Below are 6,124 nucleotides of genomic sequence, written 5' to 3'. Positions count from 1 at the left end.
TACCCAGTTTACCTGAATACAGAAGTGTTATTTGTCAGCTTATGTAAAAAAGAGCTTTCATGTTTGTATTTTTACCATACTTCTGCATATGATTTTTCTGGTCACAGCAAAGCAGCAAGAAACAGGAAATCATTGACTTGAGCTGGTTGAAGAGTAAACAAGATTAAAACTGGAAAAATCCAGTTGCACTTTAAATGATCCTCTATGTGCTAATGATTTAGAAAAACAAGTGATGAAAGCTAGCTGGGGGCTTTTTTTTTTTTTTTATAAAACAGTGGGGCAGCAACCGTGTCATAATCCAAGCTTACTTCCATAGCGCTGCAGGCAGAAGCAATGCAGAGAGAAGCAAATAATCAATCACACACACACAGCCTACTCAATAAGGTCGGATGCATTCAGCTCTGTTATATGTGCTCAGCCTCAGGAGTCATTAACAGCTGATGCCAAAGAAGCTGAAATATTGTTCTGAGTTGAACTTCCTCATCTATGGTTTTTTTCTTACCCATGATGCTCTGACAGCAGAGTTGCTTGAACAGTTTTTCATGACAAATGTTCTGGTCATTTTCAGTTTTAGTCTGAGAAGGCAATGCAGTGTTTGTGTTGATGTTGTGAGTTACAACAGCATGCCTTCTCATCTTTCATAGTGTTGTTGTGTGGGCGGTAAATCCTTAGGGGTAAAAAAAAAGACTATTACGTAATAGCTGGAGATTTAAATAAAACGGCTGAGAAATAGGACATACAGGAAAATAACCATATCCACCTGACATTGGCTTGACATTTCTGGGTTTGCACCTTGTCTTGTGTCTCTTGGCGCCCTTCAGAGATGGGGAGAGGAAGAGAAAAAAGATGTGAAGAGGCTGGAAGAATAGAGTTACACACTCCTATGTCCCACTTTGCAAACCCTTTGCAGCCCACACTGCAAAGTAAATGTTACACCTATTCCACCTCCCCTAAAGCTTTAAATAGCCCACTCTCCCTCAACAGGACAAACTGAGAAAAACACAGCCTTCTGCACAGTCTGCACCTAGGACTCAACATTTATTATTCTTGTTGTCTAAACATGCAGTATGCATCGTGTTTTTCTTTTTTTGTGTGACCATTCTGTCATCAGCAACTATCTGCATAGAGATAAGTATAAACAAATCAGCAGGACCGGCAGGTCAGAAAAGATCATGGTTTGGGTTGAAAAAGTAAGTTTGTTATAGTCAATTGAAATAAGTCAAATTGTCTTTAAGTTACTGACTGGACTCAAATCCCAACCTCCTAAGTGAAAGTTGTGTTTATGCGCTCCACCATTAACCCCAACCACCAATCCCATGCACATATAGTACATACATACTCACACATGTTATGCATGCATGTGCAAGGAAGTAGGCATGTATGCGCAAGTGAAGTATGCATGTATGTGCAAGTGAAGTATATATGTATACCTGTGAGGGACCACGCAGCAAGGCACATGGAGTCACAGATAAGTTTAATAAAAGGGGGTTTTAGTCACCCAAAAATATGAAACAACAAAAATTAAGATAAGTTCTGGGCCCATAAAAGAGATCAACTAAACAGAACGTAACTAAAGCACATAATGAAACAAAATTAGTATAACTGACCTGACCGCACAGACATGAAACAAAGGGGACATATATAGCCTACTGGCTGATCAGACCAGGTTTGACACAAAAGGGGAATCTAACAATAAAACAGTACCAATTAAACTACAAATAACAATCAAAACAAAACAAACACTTCAATGTAATGTAAACTACGGAAAAAGTAATCCATAGAAAGAATGAAGCTTCCCAATGACATGGCGAGTAGTGGTAGTGTCCAATTAGGCCACCTCCCCTATAAAACAGCTCTTCTCCAGGTGCCACCCTTTTTTGATTATGGATTATGGTGAGCTCAAAAGAAATATGGTTATAAGAAAGAAGCAGGCAATACAAAGTAACTAATTGTGCTCGCTAAAAGACACATTTAACTGTGATCTAAATATGCATGTGAAACAAAAACCATGTATCCTGTAAATTATTTGCAACTAAAAAATGCATTTCCTGCAGAAAATGCGTGTGAATGCTGAATAGCTAAATTGCTAAAGCTAAACTGGATTAATAGCTTAAATCTGTAAAAAGAAGTTGAAGTAGTGAGAATAGTTGGAAAAGTGGGAATTTAATTGGTATGAATTTCATTGACAAGTTGAATAACAACACTAATGTAAAAAAGATGTGGAACTATTAAATTATTACATTTTTTGAAAAGCTAATGCTAAAGCTAAACTAGATTGCTGGTTCAAATATGTAAGAAGAAGACAAAGTTGTAAGAAATGTGGAAAAATTATAATTGTTTGAATTAATATATCTTTAAAAGTTGAATAATAGCCATATTGTATGCAAGTTGTAGGTGTTACAACAGTAGCACAGCAGTGGCAAGCAAACAACATATTACTGTCTGTAGAAGCAATTTGACTGTCTGGCGTAAATGCTGCGTCATGCTTACTAATCAGGGGCCATGTTTGTAAACACAGAGGAGATCGCTTTGATCTCTGATGTTTGTAATCAGCTAACGACCTGTGTCAGACTGCTGCCATTAAGGGACGCTGAGAGCGACCTGTGAAAGAAAGGCTCAGACAGCCTAAACTATTGGTGGAATAAGTGAAATTACCTCATATTCAGTGCCACAAGTCCTTTAGGAACGTATTGATATAAAATGTAAAAATGTGAAAAATTAAAAAATGTGGGCATATCAGCGATTCCAAAAAGTGGTTCGCTGTGCCTTTGCGTGGAAATGTCATGGATGTTTAACATGGGCAGCGACTGGAGGAAGATTTGGAACTGTTGTCATTTGGAAAATTACAGAGCAAAATGTATAAGTCATATTGCTTAAATGAGCACATTGGCTGAAAGTAAACAAGCATACCTACGTTTTGATGTATGTTGTATGACAACTAAGGAAAAATTGTGAGAGCAAGTTATAGAGAAGGGACTAAGATGATTTTTTTAAGGCTCCGTGCTCTAGTGATGACATCACCCACTGTAAGTCACGCAATACACACCAATTATAAACTTCCTGAAAGGAACACTAAACTTAAACTTAATTTTCACAAAAAATGTTAAATCTATCAAACTGCTGAGATAAAGCCTAACAGCTGAAGTTTTTGTGAATGGTTTAAAGTTTGATTGGTGTCTGTAGGTGAAAGTATTAAGTAGGAGTAGCATTTTGAAGTAGAAGAGGATTTGAAGCCTGCTCTCATTGACTTTAATTGTAAAAAAATGTTTATAAAATGGGCCCACCACCTGTGGGAGGAACCGTTGGGGTCGGGTGCGATGCCGCATGGGTGGCAGTGAAGGTCAGGGGCCTCGACGGACCAGACCCGGGCAGCAGACGCTGGCTCTGGGGACGTGGAACGTCACCTCTCTGTGGGGGAAGGAGCCGGAACTGGTGCGGGAGGTGGAGCGCTACCGGTTAGATCTGGTGGGGCTTACCTCTACGCACAGTCTTGGTTCTGGAACCATACTCCTGGATAGGGGTTGGACTCTTTTCTTCTCCGGAGTTGCCCAGGGTGTGAGGCGCCGGGCAGGTGTGGGGATACTCACAAGCCCCGGCTGGCGCCGCTGTGTTGGAGTTTACCCGGTGGGACGAGAGGGTCGCCTCCCCACGCCTGCGGGTTGTGGGGGAAAACTCTGACTGTTGTTTGTGCATATGCACCAAACAGGAGTTCGGAGTATTCGGCCTTCTTGGAGACCTTGACTGGAGTCCTGCATGGGGCTCCAGTGGGGGACTCCATTGTTCTGCTGGGGGACTTCAACGCACACGTGGGCAATGATGGAGACACCTGAGAGGCGTGATTGGGAGGAATGGCCTCCTGATCTAAATCAGAGTGGTTGTTTGTTGTTGGACTTCTGTGCTAGTCATGGATTGTCTATAACGAACACCATGTTCGAACATAGGGATGCTCATAAGTGTACCTGGTACCAGAGCACCCTAGGCCGAAGGTCAATGATCGATTTCATAATCGTTTCATCTGATCTGAGGCCGTATGTTTTGGACACTCGGGTGAAAGAGGGGCAGAGCTGTCAACCGATCACCATCTGGTGGTGAGTTGGGTCAGAGGGTGGGGAAGACTCTGGACAGACCTGGTAAGCCCAAACGTGTAGTGCGGGTAAATTGGGAACGTCTGGAGGAGGCCCCTGTCCAACAGACTTTCAACTCACACCTCCGGGCGGAGCTTTTCGTGCATCCCTGTGGAGGCTGGGGGCATTGAACCCGAGTGGACAATGTTCAAAGTTTCCATTGCTGAAGCTGCAGCGAGGAGCTGTGGTCTTAGGGTCTTAGGTGCCTCAAGGGGCGGTAACCCCACGAACACCGTGGTGGACAACGGTGGTCAGGGAAGCCGTCCGACTGAAGAAGGAGTCTTTCCGGGATATGTTATCCCGGAGGACTCGGAGGCAGTTGCAGGGTACCGAAGGGCCCGAAGGGCTGCAGCCTCTGCCGTGAAAGAGGCAAAGCAGCGGGTGTGGGAGAAGTTTGGAGAAGACATGGAGAAGGACTTTCGGTCGGCACCAAAGTGCTTCTGGAAAACTGTTCGCCACCTCAGGAGGGGGGCGGGGAACCATCCAAGCTGTGTACAGTAAGGATGGGACACTGTTGACCTCAACTGAGGAGGTAATAGGGCGGTGGAAGGAGCACTTTGAGGAACTCCTGAATCCGACTAATACGCCCTCTATGTTAGAGGCAGAGCTGGAGGATAATGGGGGATTGTCGTCGATTTCCCAGGCGGAAGTCACTGATGTAGTCAAACAACTACACAGTGGCAAAGCCCCGGGATTGATGAGATCCGTCCAGAAATGCTCAAGGCACTGGGTGTGGAGGGGCTGTCCTGGTTGACACGCCTTTTCAACATTGCGTGGAAGTCTGGGACGGTGCCAAAGGAGTGGCAGACTGGGGTGGTGGTTCCCTTTTTAAAAAGGGGGACCAGAGGGTGTGTGCCAATTATAGGGGTATCACACTTCTCAGCCTCCCTGGTAAAGTCTACTCCAAGGTGCTGGAAAGGAGGGTTCGGCCAATAGTCGAACCTCGGGTTGAGGAGGAACAATGCGGATTCCGTCCTGGTCGTGGAACAACGGACCAGCTCTTCACTCGCAAGGATCCTGGAGGGAGCCTGGGAGTATGCCCAACCGGTCTACATGTGTTTTGTGGATTTGGAGAAGGCGTATGACCGGGTCCCCGGGAGATACTGTGGGAGGTGCTGCGGGAGTATGGGGTGAGGGGTCTCTTCTCAGGGCCATCCAATCTCTGTACAACCAAAGCGAGAGCTGTGTCCGGGTTCTCGGTAGTAAGTCGGACTCTTTTCAGGTGAGGGTTGGCCTCCGCCAGGGCTGCGCTTTGTCACCAATCCTGTTTGTAGTATTTATGGACAGGATATCGAGGCGTAGTCGGGGTGGGGAGGGGTTGCAGTTTGGTGGGCTGGGGATCTCATCGCTGCTCTTTGCAGATGATGTGGTCCTGATGGCATCATCGGCCTGCGACCTTCAGCACTCACTGGATCGGTTCGCAACCGAGTGTGAAGCGGTTGGGATGAGGATCAGCACCTCTAAATCTGAGGCCATGGTTCTCAGCAGGAAACCGATGGAATGCCTTCTCCAGGTAGGGAATGAGTCCTTACCCCAAGTGAAGGAGTTCAAGTACCTTGGGGTTGTGTTCGCGAGTGAGGGGACAATGGAGCGGGAGATTGGTCGGAGAATCGGGCGCAGCGGGTGCGGTATTGCATTCAATCTATCGCACCGTTAGATTTAAAAGAGAGCTTAGCCAGAAGGCAAAGCTCTCGATCTACCGGTCAGTTTTCGTTCCTACCCTCACCTATGGGCATGAAGGCTGGGTCATGACCGAAAGAACGAGATCCAGGGTACAAGCGGCTGAAATGGGTTTCCTCAGGAGGGTGGCTGGCGTCTCCCTTAGAGATAGGGTGAGAAGCTCAGTCATCCGTGAGGAGCTCGGAGTAGAGCCGCTGCTCCTTTGCGTCGAAAGGAGCCAGTTGAGGTGGTTCGGGCATCTGGTAAGGATGCCCCCTGGGCGCCTCCCTAGGGAGGTGTTCCAGGCACGTCCAGCTGGGAGGAGGCCTCGGGGAAGACCC

The sequence above is a fragment of the Perca flavescens genome, chromosome 4 (genome assembly GCF_004354835.1).
Source record: "Perca flavescens isolate YP-PL-M2 chromosome 4, PFLA_1.0, whole genome shotgun sequence".
NCBI classification, from domain to species: domain Eukaryota; kingdom Metazoa; phylum Chordata; class Actinopteri; order Perciformes; family Percidae; genus Perca; species Perca flavescens.
The sequence above is the reverse complement of the archived record's forward strand: the minus strand, read 5'-3'. Positions refer to the sequence as shown.